Genomic DNA, 12,621 nt, shown 5'->3' with positions numbered 1-12,621 from the left:
GTTTATACATATTTTAAATTGCTTTTCAATAACAATTAATTAATATTATTTGGTTATCACTGTAACATTTTCTGCAAATTATAAAAATCTACTTCCTGAAACATTTTGTATAATGCCATGTTGTGTCTTCTGAACTATGAATACAATGAATTGAAAGCAAAAAAAGGGAGTAAATGCAATTAAAAAAATAATGGTTTACACTAGGCAAAGTTATTACATGTAAATTAGAGTTAAAATTAAGTGAACTTTTTACGTAACATATATTGTGCTAAACATTGTAAATAAATTATTTATCACCAGATTTCTGATTATTGATAGAAAGCCAAGAAACTGGAACAATGAATTCCTCACAACAAGAAACCTGAATAGGGACCAGCGTTGTGGTGCAGAGGTTAAACCGCCAGCCTGTGATGTCAGCCAGCATCCCATACCTGACTGCCACTTTGAGTAACAGTTGCTCCACTTCCAATCCAGCTTCCTGCTAATGTGCTTGGGAAAGCAGCAGATTACGGTCCACGTGCTTGGACCCTTGCCACCACGTGGGAGACCCAGATGGAGCTCTCGGCTCCTGACTTCAGCCTGGTCCAGATTGGGCAGATGGAAGAGCTATTTCACTCTTTTTCTCTCTGTCTCACCTTTTCTCTGTCATTCTTCCTTTCAAAATGAGTAAAATAAATTTTAAAAAATTCCAAATAACTTGATCAAAGTCACCAGCCTGTTAATGGCAATACTGGAATGAAAATCCACCTCTGTCAACCTCAAGAGTTGTCAGGGGAAAAATAACATAATAAAGAGGTCAAGATATGATCAAACTCTAAATAAAGAAATGTTTAGTAAAAGACTGCCCTAGAAATTTGCTTGTATGTCCTAATCTTAGAGATGAGGAAACTGAGACCCAATGATATTAAGTGGTTCACCCAGCTTCAGATAAGTGGTCAGCTATTTTAAAGACTAGAACTTTGTCTACTCTAAAAAGATATGATAGCTTTTTAAATTTAAGGGAATCTAAGTTATAATAAAATAAATATATATTTTAAATTTATTTTATTTTATTTATTTGAGAGAGGGAGGGAGAGACAGAAAGAAAGGTCTTCCATCTACTGGTTTACTCCTCAAATGGCCACAGTGGCTGGAGCTGGGCCAATCCAAAGACAGGAGTCAGGAACTTCTTCTGGGTCTCCCACACAGATGCAGGGGCCCAAGGACTTGGGCCATCTTCTACTGCTTTCCCAGGCCCCAGCAGAGAGCTGGATAGGAAGAAGAGCAGCTGGGACAGGAACTGGTGACCATATGGGAATCCGGTGCCATAGGTTGAGGTTTAGCCTGATACACCATAGTGTAAATAAAATAAATATTTTATCTGAAATTTCACAGCATGTTGCCTTAGTGGGAAAACTGTGTCATGATAATTCCTCAATCAAATCAAAGTGATGCTATTTGAAGTCTAAAAAGTTGAAGATATAGATTTTGTATTTCTTCTTTTTTTTTTTTTCCCTGTATTCAATTGGACTTCTGAGGGACAGCCATTTGACACAGTGGTTAAATTGCAGCATTCCAAATACTAAGTGCCTGGTTTAGATCTCAGCTACTCTGCTTCTGATATAGCTGGCTATCTTTCTTTCTTCCTTTCTTCCTTTTTCTTTCTTCCTTTCTGTCCTTCTTTCTCTTTCTTTCTTTCTTTCCTTCTTTCTTTCTTTCTTTCTTTCTTATTTTCTTTATTTTTTTTTTTTTATAGATAGAGTTAGACAGTGAGGGAGAGAGACAGAGAGAAAGGTCTTCCTTCTGTTGGTTCACTCTCCAAATGGCTGCTATGGCAGGAGCTACGCCCATCCAAAGCCAGGAGCCAGGTACTTCTTCCTGGTCTCATACGTGGGTGCAGGCACCCAAGCACTTGGGTCATCCTCCACTGCCTTCCCGAGCCACAGCAGAGAGCTGGACTCAAGAGGAGCAACTGGGACTAGAACCCGGTTCCCATTCGGGATGCTGGCGCCGCAGGAAGAGGATTAACCAAATGAGCCATGGCGCCGGCCCCATGATATAGCTTTCTGATTATGCACACTCTGGGAGGCAGCAGATAATGGCTCAAGCATTGGAGTACCTACTACTGACATGGGAAACCTAGATTAATTTCTGTGGTTTTGGCTTTCTCTAGTTCTGCCCCATTGTGGACACCTAGGGAGTGAACCAGCAGAGAGAAGATCCATTTCTGTTCCTCTCGGCCTTTGAAATTAAAAGAAGTGAGTTTTTTTAAAAAGCTATTTTTAAAAATAAGAATTCTGATGAAACAGCATTTGACTAAAAATGATCACTGATCAACTGTCTAATTCCATTCATAAAAACATCCTAGCCCTATTCCCTGGCACCATTTAGAAGCCAATCCAGACAACATATCATTTTCTTTGAAGCTAAAGACAATGTTATGGAATAAAAAGGAGTGGTAGAGAGCTGGGAAAATATCTTATGATATGCTTTACAGGTTAAAAAAAAACTGTGAATGAACTCAAAAGGCTTCCATAGCCTTGGCAACTCATGACAAGAGCCCAGGGTGACTACCGATGCTATAAACAAGAGTGTCAATTTGTTAAGTCAACAACAGGAGTCACTGTGCATTTACTCCTCATGTAGGATCTCTGTCCTTAATGTGCTGTTTGTGATTTAATGCTATAACTAGTACTCAAACAGTATTTTCACTTTGTGTTTCTGTGTGGGTGCAAACTGTTGAAATCCTTACTTAATATATACAAAATTGATCTTCTGTATATAAAGAGAATTGAAAATGAATCTTGATGTGAATGGAAGGGGGAAGGAGGAAGGGAGCGGGAGAGGGGAGGGTTGCAGGTGGGAGGGAAGTTATGGGGGGGGCATTGTAACCCATAAACTGTACTTTGAAAATTTATATTCATTAAATAAAAGTTAAAAAAAAAAAACTGTGAATGTTCACTTTTTTTTCAAAAATGCAATCCACTGAAAAACTATAGAGAAATCATTGAAAATGAATGGAAACAACTTGGTAAGCTTTAGAGTTCAACAAAGTGGTGTAGAGGACAATCAGAGGAAAGATGGCCAGGACTGGCTGAAGCCAGGAGCCAGCAAATCCATCTGGGTCTCCCAGATGGGTAGCAGAGCCCCCAAGTACTTGGGCCATCTTCCACTACTTTCCTAGGCAAATTAGTAGAGAGCTAGATCAGAAGTGAAGCCATCAAGACTCAAACTGGTCCTCCGATGTGGGATGCTGGCCCTGCAGGCTTACCCAGCTGTGCCACAAAGTCTGCATGAAATATTCTTAATGAGATACATGTACTTTCAAATGATTATTTTCAGAAGAAAATAAATGGATCCAAATACATGTTTAGAACTTAAAACTATATTTATAATGGAATTTCTAAGCTTTCATTTCTTAAAAGTAATCAAGGACAAAATCAAATGAAAAGATTCTAAGCAGTCATCATGTGGAGTCTAACAATGTATACACTCACACACACACACACATTTCTTCTTTGATGCTCACAAAAGTCTTATTGGTTAGGATGAAACAGACAATTTTCCCTTTTTTGTAGATGAGATCATGTCAAGAGAAGAAAAATGATTTTCTGAGGAAATAGGTAAAGTACATATTCTTCTCTGGAAGCCAGATCATACAACCATAAATTTTGTCCTTTTACAGTAGGGAATATGCTTTAGGATTAGGTGAACATGGCTGAACTCAAGCCCTTATTACATATGAGTGTAAGCTCACAACACAATGCAAAAATGAAAAGGAGCTATTTAAGAGTAAGAATAAATACACTGACAGATAAAATATAAATTATAAAATAAATATGTTCCTGAGAAGTTATAAGCAAAACTAAAAATCATACATGAATCCTATTATAAAATTTGTTTATATGACATAAGATATCTTCGTTACTATTACCCTCCGTATATTCACAGAACCTTATACCTGCCATCCTTCTCCCAGAATGGAATTTTGTCACTACTTTATCTTAGGGAATAGACAGCATAACATGAAAAGTAACAATCAAGTATGAATACAAGTCTATTGAATTTCAAAGGTGAGGTATAGGCATCAAAATTGAAAAAATTAGGAAACATACTTGGTTAGTCATATGGACTTTTTCCTCTTCCTTATTCTCCCTGTCCTACCAACACTCTGGTTAGAATTGCCTTTACACTGCAAAAAGTGTGAGTAGAATCCACAGGCAAGTATTGGAACGGGTCACTTGAAAATGACTCTGAGGTGCACTTACACAGAGTCCTCTTCAGGTCAAATCCAGGTGGCATATTTTAGTGGGCTATGGATGCATATGGGCCTTGATCCTTGGGAAAAAATCAGGTATGCTTCAGTTCAGGGATTCAGGGATGGGGAACCTTTTTTTCTACCAAGAACATCACTCACAGGCCATACAAAATTATCAACTTAAAAAATAAGCCTGCTAAAGATTTATTGAATTTCAAGTCCTAATTTGTTGCCCTGGCACAACCAGTCTAAATAACTGCTCAGGGCTCATATGGCCTATTGGCTGGACATTCACCAATCCCAGAATGTAGTCCTACATGCCCTTGTGTTCAGATAAAGCAAGGGGAAGCTAGGTCAAGGAGGAACCTTAGAATCAAGTTAAGGATATCTTGTTTCTGCTTGTTTATTTTGCAACATCTTAGCCTGGCTCAGGCTGAGGCCAGGAACACAGATCTCAAAATGGATCTCTCACATGAATGGTAGGTATTCAAATAATTGAGCCATAATCTGTTGCCTACTGAAATGCACATTCACAGAAAGTTGGATCAGCAATGGAAGAGCTGGGACTTGGAACCAGGCACTCAAGATATATGATCAGGGTGTCCCAAGTGGTGACTTACCTATCGTACTAAATCCCTCTCACCTTTCAACCTTTTTTAATTCACTGTTTCCAAATATTTATTTTGATTTTCTGTATCTGCATCTGCACTTGGGTGTCAGTGTCCACTTCCAAAACATTCAAAGAGATTGGTTTAGTGAAGACTAAAGAAAGAAATTTACCTAGCATAGATAAAGATGTTTCTTCTAGTTGTAATAGTTTGATACAAATTTTCCATAAGTACATTAAGCATCTTCATAACATCCTTAAACATCATATATTTCAGGTTAATAATTTGGGAAATAATTATATTGTCAAAGGAGTAGGTAGATCCACTGTCATCAAGAGCTCCAGTCAGGGGCTGGTGCTGTGGTGTAGCGGGTGAAGTCGCAGCCTGCAGTGCTGGCATCCCATATGGGCACCAGTTCCAGTTCCAGCTTCCCCACTTACAATCCAGCTCTCTGCTATGGCCTGGGAAAGCAGCAGAACATGGCCCAAGTACTTGGGCCCCTGCACCCACTGGGAGGACCCTGAAAAAGCTCCTGGCTCCTGGCATTGGATTGGTCCAGCTCAAGCTGTTGCAGCTATCTGGGAAGTGAACCAGCAGATAGAAGATCTCTTTCCCTCTCTCTGCCTCTGCCTTGTTGTAACTCTCTTTCAAATAAATAAATTTAGAAAAAACAAAAAGAAAGAGAGAAAAGAGTTCCAGGCAAAGGGCCAGGACTGACAAGGTTACTGGATATTCTCTCACAATGATTTGGTAAATTGGCATTGTGATTTATAATTCAGACCCTCTGGGTTTGTAAGTGAGAATCAGTATGAACTGGTTGCCTAAAGCTTGAAAACTTCCCAAGCTAGCTGACAACATTGAATTTTTAAACCAGAAAAGCTGGTAAGTGGAGTCTAGATTTGTATCTCAAGTCCAGACATCAGGGATGTCTTTGACAGCACATTCTATTGCTTCTATGGCACATTCAACCCTTTCTCTTTTTTTTTTAAATTTTTTTTTTTGTTGTTGTTGTTTTTTTGAGAGAGAAAGAGAGAGAATGTCTTCCATCTGATGGCTCACTCCCTAATTAGCTGCAACGGCCAGAACTGGACAGATCCGAAACCAGAAGCCAGGAGCCAGGAGCCAGGAGCCAGGAGCCAGGAGCCAGGAGCCTCTTCCAGGTCTCCCACCCAGGTACAGGAGCCCAAGGACTTGGGCCATCTTCCACTGCTTTCCCAGGCCATAAGCAGAGAGCTGGATTGGAAGTGCAGCAGCCAGGTCTTGAACTGGCACCCATATGGGATGCCAGTGCTTCAGGCCAGGGCTTTAACTCCCTGTGCTACAGCACTGGCCCTTGAAACCTTTCAACTTAGATGCCTGTTTCCAATATTCTCTGTCTTGAGACAATTACAGTACAATACACATACATGCCCACAAATAACACACTACATATCTGTAATGTCTTCTACAAGCAACGAAGGGTTTGTTTTTTTTTTTTTTTTTTCCTTCTCCCTCTGCCCTCTGACTTAATTAGTCTCCTAAATGTCTCACACTTGTGCTTTTGGGAAAAACCCTCCCCAACCCCCAACATAAACACATTCCCCCGTACTACTACCTAAAATGTTTAATAGGCATAGTTGAGTTCCTGCTTGAGTGTTTCACTAGTTTCTGTGGTTCACAACTTCAACCCCCTACTCAACCACATATTTTAGCGTACTGCAATCTAAACTCCCCAATCTACATTTGATCCTCTTCTTATTTTTTCTCATACATATTTTTCCCTCATTGTTTACATTTTTGTGAACAGACATTTTAGCAGAATTTGTGGTGCTGTGTGCATGTATTTCAATTTATTCAACTATATTCACAAGTGACTCAAAATATTCAATCAATATGGCACGGGCACAGACCAGTCAGAATTGATGCCAGGCTATATATTATTCCTTTAGTTGTTGAAGAGAAGGATTTTGGAAAAGGCTAGGAAGCCAGAGAATTGTAGGGTCATTCAATGAGATTGAGAAATGGTTATTTGTCAATAAAATGGAAACATTTCAAAAATCAAATAAATTGAACTGTTGTAACAGATGACTATTATTCCTGGATTATTTGACCACTCAGAGTATTCACATATGTTAATAAGATGAATTAAGCATTTCTGTTTCTTTAAGCATCAGGGAACCTCAGTCTAGAAGATAGTTCTCTGAAACATAATGGGAATAAGCATTTATTGAATTGGTGTCAACATGAACATACAAGGCCCAACATAATCTGGTCTCTGTCTGCTTCTCCATTTTCAAGCCTAATAGTTTTTTTAAAAAAAGATTTATTTATTTATTTGCAAGTCAGATTACACATAGAGAGGAGAGGCAGAGCGGGAGAGATAGAGAAGTCAAGAGAGAGGTCTTCCATCCGATGGTTCACTCCCCAATTGGCCACAACGGCTGGAGCTGTGCTGATCCGAAGCCAGGAGCCAGGAGCTTATTCCGGGTCTCCCATTCGGGTGCAGGGGCCCAAGGACCTGGGCCATCTTCTACTGCTTTCCCCGGCCATAGCAGAGAGCTGGATTGGAAGTGAGGAAGCCGGGTCTCGAACAGGCCCCCATATGGGATGCCAGCGCTTCAGGCCAGGGTGTTAACCCGCTGCACCACAGCACTGGCCCCAAGCCTAATAGTTTTTTACTAATGCTTTTCTTTTCCATAAGAAAAAAATACATAGTTCTTTGTAGAAATAATGTACCATATTTCTGTCTTTCTCTGTGTTGTTCTCTCTGGCTGAATATCCTTCTCCAACTAGCTAACAACAGCACTTTGAGATTCCAATCAAGCACCATCTGATAAGGAATACGTGTCTGACACTGCTACCCCATCTCCCAGGTAAGCTGCTTTTCTGCCTTAGGTGTGCCTCTGTTCTTTCACAATATCGTCACAAATTGAATTTTCAGTTATATAACTGTTTTTATAGTAGTTTTCATGTTTTTCCTAAATAAACTCTTTAATTAACTAAGTCCTTTCCTGTGATCTCCTGAAGATAGGAACCATTGTTTATATAACCTGTTTAATCAGATTCTAGCTCAAAAGACTAGAATTACTATAATTAGTGAATAACTGCCATTTACAGGAATATAATATAGATCTCTACTTGCTCTGATATTAGAATTATTACTAGCATATTTCTGTGAATTTGGAGGCATTAAAGAGGAGCAAAGGCATCGAGTAAAAGGGACAGCAAGTCATTAAGTTTCCATAGTTCTAATTAAACACAGAAAATATACAAGATTGATATTCTAGATCATTCTACAGATGAATTTTGTTTGGATCATACTGTGCTTTAAACCTTTTGGAATTTAACTATCTTCAAGAAGGCATGGATAATATTCACCATACTATACACCATCTATTATTACATATTCCCAAAGACATGGTCTCATTTATACTATTTACCATTGAATCAAAGATTTAATTTAAATTGTAATTGGTAACCCCCAATACAAATAAAATAAATATGATTTTTTTTTAAATTTTTGACAGGCAGAGTGGACAGTGAGAGAGAGACAGAGAGAAAGGTCTTCCTTTTGCCGTTGGTTCACCCTCCAATGGCCGCCGCGGTAGCGCGCTGCGGCCGGCGCACCGCGCTGTTCCGATGGCAGGAGCCAGGTGCTTCTCCTGGTCTCCCACGGGGTGCAGAGCCCAAACACTTGGGCCATCCTCCACTGCACTCCCTGGCCACAGCAGAGAGCTGGCCTGGAAGAGGGGCAACCGGGACAGGATCGGTGCCCCGACTGGGACTAGAACCCGGTGTGCCGGCGCCGCAAGGCGGAGGATTAGCCTAGTGAGCCGCGGCGCCAGCCTAAAATAAATATGATTTTAAAAATTCTGATCTAAAATGTTGCTAACAGAAGCAATGTAATAGAGGAAATTTTGATATTTTAGTATATTGATAGCTTCAGCGAATTTGGAAAATATTCCAATTACACATCTGCTTTTTGAATTTTACTTCTTAGCAGAGAATCTAGACTGAAATATTGAATGAATACAAATTATAAAAAAATAATATTTAAATCTCTCAGTTCAAAGACTGGAACCACACTTCCTTAGTGTGAGATGTGCACCACCTGTCTATAAACCAATGAGAAAAATTTTTAATCATTTAACCTATTTTAAACAAAGTTTGTTGAGCTTTCAAATAAGTGAATTATCTCAAAATGTTAGTGCTGACTGTTTTGTTAGGTCTAAAGCAGCTAAATTAAATCATATGTATTACCAAAATAGGAAAAAAAATCTGTATTTTAATTATAATCAGCACTGGATTGCCGGGTTAAACAATTACAGATCATTATATCATTCTGAAACATTAGTTGGAGCGTGTCAAAAATGATGAGTATTCCGTGTTTACCAAAGACTCTGCCTGTGGCATGCTATGTGTTCTGTGAATTATTTATCTTCTACCTTTAATCTGTCATAGTGTGAAATATTTCAAATGTGATCCTGCATGACAGAATAATAGAAATGCTATACATAATGAGTTCTCCATAAAAAGTTTTCCAAAAGTAGCTACGCATGTATATATATAGGGAATTGTATTATTATTTCTCTTTGCATTATTTCAAATGTTCTTACCTATCATCTCTTTAAATGAAGACTAACAATTTTATAGTGAAACTATTTACAGGTAATGTTTACTCCTGTATATGAATATTCAGGTTCATTCAAGAAAGTACTTTGTACCTAATTACCAGTAGAGAAATAAAGTGAAAGACTGATTTTCTAGCATTTGTAGTGAATTGAAAAATGTGAAATGCCTTGGAAGTATTTATGACACATTGATGACAGCAATAACAAAGGTAAAACTGCCCATTGAGCATATGCTGATGCATTAAAAAAGAGACAAAAAGGAAGGCAAATTTAAAGGAAGAACATAATATATCACTGTTACATAATTCTTATCTTACTTTGCAGGAACACACATAAAATAATAAGAATTTTTGTTACATTTATAGTTTGCTATAGAACTTGCTAAAAATACATGAATCCATGTACTTCTATGAGCACATCCAGAATGTCAGAAAGGTTAGTGATATTTTCCTATACTTTACTTCTCCAACTTCTAGTAGCAGACTCTGAATTTAAAAGTTAATTTCACATATATTTTGAACAGAGTAGTTCCTTGGAGACCAAGGTTTTCATTTTAAATATATATATAAAAAAAATGAGGACCAGAAAGCTTAAATAACTTGCTCAAGGGCCAATTAGAGGCAGATAAAGAACTAAGTCCAGTGCTTTGGACTCTCAGTTTGCCTTTTCTTCCACTATTCCACAAAAAATTGTCTAATCTTCTCCTTAATAATCTTATTATTGTTACCATCATTGACTTATGGTTTTGATGCCAACAGATATTAAGTCACCTGATAGGACAAATGTTGAACTTATCTCAGCAAAAAAAAGACAAAAAATAGAAACAAACATAAATAGTAAAAATATTGATATGTTGAAGCATCACAAGCAATATTTAAGCCAATTGTTGAAAAATGTTCAATCTCTGTTCATGCACCATATTTTCATTTCCTTTCAAAAATAAGCATAATTTGTTTCCTATATACGCTTTAAAAATGGGAGAATTATGAAACATCAAAATTGACATTATTACAATGAATGCAAATAGACATTCAGCGTGTGAACCCAATAGAACATTTGATAGTTATTTTGAAAATTCAACAAATCACATCAAGAATCTATTATAGTCATTTTCTTGGTAAGTTTAAATAATTTTTGCTTAACAGTTAACTGTTGAAATCTTTACTTAATATATACTAAACTGATCTTCTATATATAAAGAGAATTGAAAATGAATCTTGATGTGAATGGAAGGGGAGAGGGAGCGGGAAAGGGGAGGGTTGTGGGTGGGAGGGAAGTTATGGGGGGGGAAGCCATTGTAATCCATAAGCTGTACTTTGGAAATTTATATTCATTAAATAAAAATTTAAAAAAAATAATTTTGCTTAAACTGGGAAGAGAATAAAATAATAGAAAGACATGACATATATAACTATTATATGATACACATAAAGATTAGCACTTTATAAATTACAGTTTCTGTTTGAAATCATTTTTGATGTTTAACTGACAACTTTAAGCCCTACCACTTACCCTTTCTCAATTGCCCTACGTCTACACAAACTGATTAGGAGGCCTGAGTGATTCATCTTTGGTATCATAAAAAAAAAAACTTCTGAGTTTTTTATTTATTTGAAAGACAGTGATGGCCTTGGGTGGTGGGGAGAAAGAGGAGCAAGTGGACGAGGAGGAGGAGGAAGAGAGAGAATTCACTCCACATTTGCCATGTAAGTGGCAGAGACCCAGGCACTTATTTATCATGTGCTTTCTCCCAAGTGCATTAGAGGAAGCTGGATTTGAAGTGGTGGTGTGACTTGATCACGGGAAGTTTAATATGAAATCTGGATGTCCTAAGCAGGGGCTTAACCCACTGTTCCACAATGCTTGCCCCTGATACCAGAGGAAAATACAAATCATGCAAGTATTTACCTGTACACAGGAACCCTCTCCACCACTTCCCTGTAACTACAATAAGTCTCCCATCAGTCTCCTTTCCTTACTCTCTCACATACTTTTTGGACCTCTTTGGGGGTTTGCCCTGCTCCCTCCAGAAATTTCCATATGAGGAACAAAACATTCTGTATTCCACAGTGCTTGTACGGCAGCCCCAACAATTGAAGCTGAGAGAAGAGTGTCTAGGCAATGATGAACACTATCAGAGGTCTCTCTTCTCTTGTTTGGATTTGGTTACTGACTCTACTAAGTGCTGTTAAACTTGAAGCTATTCTGCTTTGTGCTGCATTTTCTGAGTGTCCTCAAATCTTTATCACAGACTGAATCAAATGATCAGAAGTTTTTATAATCAGCATTTAGAAACAGGACTTAAATTCCCTTTAAAATACCACAAACTGTGTGTCATAGCCTGGAACTTTCTGTGTATCTGTGTCTCTAAATCTATGACTCCTTTCCAGGATAACTGTTACTAATGCTAGGTTCAAAAGAACAACTCTTGCATCTTGTTGTATTAGCCAGGCACTGTGACTCTTCTATATAAAACTGAGGGAAACTACTGATACCCTGTGCAATATATCAGCCTGTTTGGTCGCCATTTTATGGAAGAGCAGTTATAAAGTGGTAGGCTGAGGTCTAAACTCCTTACAACACAAAACATCTTTGCTAATAGTGCTGCCCAGGCATCTGTTGTAACAAAAATTCTGATCCTTGGCTTTACAGAAGAAAACACTCAAGGCACCCATATGGTACACCCAAGAAGTTAATTTGAATGCAGCTTCATTCTGTAAAGCAACCATTTCCATGAGGAAAGCCCCTACTCCTGATGTTATTGATATCAGATATCGCGTACTAAAAGACATAAAATTAAAGAGGCCAACTTTCCTCTGAAGTATTTCCAGTAAGTATCAAAAAAATATAGAAGGTGAATGAATAGAAAGTTGAGAGAGTGGGAGAGACCCATAATCCGACCCAAATGGAAATACAAAATTTACCAAAGGAATTTATAAAGAAATATAAAAGGTCTCTGATTTTGTTCCTTTACATAATAGATTCTGAATTTAATGTAACATCTACTGAGATGCACCAACTGGCAAAACTCGTGAACTAGCAACACAAGGGCCCAGACTACAGTTATTCTTGGGAATCACACTAAATTTAAATAAGGCACAGTCTAAAATCTAAGGGAGTTATGAATAATGAACAAGTTTACTCCACCTTAATTTCATAATTATTA

The 12,621-nt window shown here is 38.0% G+C and overlaps 1 protein-coding gene across 2 annotated transcripts in view; it reads right to left on the bottom strand.

Moving 5' to 3' along the window:
- Positions 1 to 12,621, bottom strand: part of CSMD3 (CUB and Sushi multiple domains 3) — a 1,267,615-nt gene that overhangs the window by 249,564 nt on the left and 1,005,430 nt on the right. The window lies entirely within an intron of this gene.

Source organism: Lepus europaeus, chromosome 4 (genome assembly GCF_033115175.1).
Source record: "Lepus europaeus isolate LE1 chromosome 4, mLepTim1.pri, whole genome shotgun sequence".
In the NCBI taxonomy this organism is placed as follows: Eukaryota; Metazoa; Chordata; class Mammalia; order Lagomorpha; family Leporidae; genus Lepus; species Lepus europaeus.
Note: the sequence above shows the minus strand (reverse complement) of the source record. Positions and strands in the feature narration are given on the sequence as shown.